The 1,948-nt window shown below is 35.1% G+C and overlaps 1 long non-coding RNA gene across 1 annotated transcript in view; it reads left to right on the forward strand.

Moving 5' to 3' along the window:
* LOC144438671 (uncharacterized) overlaps nucleotides 1–1,583 on the forward strand; it is a 38,143-nt gene extending 36,560 nt beyond the window's left edge. The window contains exon 3 of the long non-coding RNA XR_013481082.1: nucleotides 1,560–1,583. This is a non-coding gene — a long non-coding RNA (uncharacterized LOC144438671). The remainder of the gene's footprint in view (nucleotides 1–1,559) is intronic.
* The last annotated feature ends 365 nt before the right edge of the window (nucleotides 1,584–1,948 follow it).

A 1,948-nucleotide genomic window follows, 5' to 3' on the forward strand; every position in this document is an offset into this window, starting at 1 on the left:
GTGTGTGAGAATTTAAGAACTTTTTACACATATAACCGTCAATCTCGCACGGTTGTCATTCCATTCCTTTACATTCAGATATAGTCAGGCATTTACCAACTATATCTTGCCTTGAATACCTTACAAAATTTTTTTTATTCGAAACGTCGGATTGCATCTATTATTCGGAGTCTCACTCATTCCTTTTTCCATACATACATACATACATACATACATACATACATACATACATACATACATACATACATACATACATACATACATACATACACAGCCACACACACAGAGACAGACAGATTGACAGACAGACAGACAGACAGACAGACAGACAGACAGACAGACAGACAGACAGAAGTATAACATTACACTCCCTTACGGGAGGTAAAAATTCCCAGTCTTCCATTTAACAAAATTAAAATTGTCACAAATAACTATAATACGACCAACACCCTGGATACAAAGTAGTATTGTAACAAGATAAAATATAGTAATAAAGTGTTTTTCCTCAACTTCAAGTGTTCTCCCAACAATTCATAAGGAGTGATATCGGGATTTGATTTTTGACATGTGTTATTGAATGCATGTTTATTTCATATTATACATGTAAGCTCTTTATGTTTTACCTCAATGACCTGGAAAGAACTACCATTTTATTTCATGGAACTGAAAGTAAGGTAGTCAGCAATAGACATTGGGTTTCTATGTTTTGACGTTATTGAATGACAAACACGTAACAGTAACAGCTGTTTTTTTTGTTGATTGAATGTGTCTAAAGTTTTACCCTTATGTAATATTAATTGGAATATGCGTAGGTGTTTATACACGCTATATGGCGCGGGAATTAATATGTAAAGACATGACAATAATTTTATTCTAAAGATTATCTATTTACAACTAGCTTTACCCTCTATTAGGAAAACCGTGGAAATTACTACTATATACTACACTTTGTTATTTTCACTCAAAGACGGGCTGCCCGCTTTTTTCTGCAATGTTACACCCAAAACAGACAGTGTTTCAGCCATGCTAAGGGAGCTTCAATGGTAACCCTTAGAAAACACGCGAAAGTACGCCAGCTGAGGCTAACCATGGCATATAAAGCACTATTTAAATGAAAAAGTTAAATTACCAACAGAACAATACTTCAAATGTACAACAAAATCAATCAGACAATCTCATTCACACATGTTCCATGGAATACCAGCAAACACAAATACATACAAATATTCATATTATCCCCGCACCGTAAATGACTGGGATAATCTCACCAGTGACATTGTCTGCTCTACATCTACCGAAGTATTCAAAGAACAAGTATCAGAACACATTAACTCTTGTCATCATTACTAGTGATGTCCACACGTACATATTCACACCTTGGTGTGATACTTATATTATTAATTTAGTATTACCGAGTCAACAAAGACAGAAACTGAGTTAATAAATCACTGCTCGTCGTTTGGTTGATAATTTTGTAGAATGATAACACGTAATTCTAAAACTACAGTTAATTAAAACACTGTTGCTAAGACAGTTTCTCTTTTACTATCTAACTGTAGCACGGCGTGTCATCTTTTCCTCCAGCTTGACCAACAATCCATACAAGACAACACAGCCACGTTCCTTGGTGAACCACTCAATTTCCTGGTTGCTGAATATTGGATCAATCTCCGACTGCGCGCCGATAGTTTGTTGTCCAACATTGTAGCTCGCTGGATTGATACGAACCTGGAAGACCACTCTCGCCTGGTAAGATGCGTGGGTGACGTTGTCTTTGAAACTATGACAAGAAATGTGTTCAAAACAAAAGCCGACTAGAATTAGTAAAATAGTAACCTTAAAATGAGGTATCTCAAGATAAATAAGTATAATTATATGTTGATTTTGATGTATATTTGTATTTTATATATGTGCATACAAGGCAAAACACAACTAGACAGAAAATAAA

Source organism: Glandiceps talaboti, chromosome 8, assembly GCF_964340395.1.
Source record: "Glandiceps talaboti chromosome 8, keGlaTala1.1, whole genome shotgun sequence".
Lineage (NCBI taxonomy): Eukaryota > Metazoa > Hemichordata > Enteropneusta > Spengelidae > Glandiceps > Glandiceps talaboti.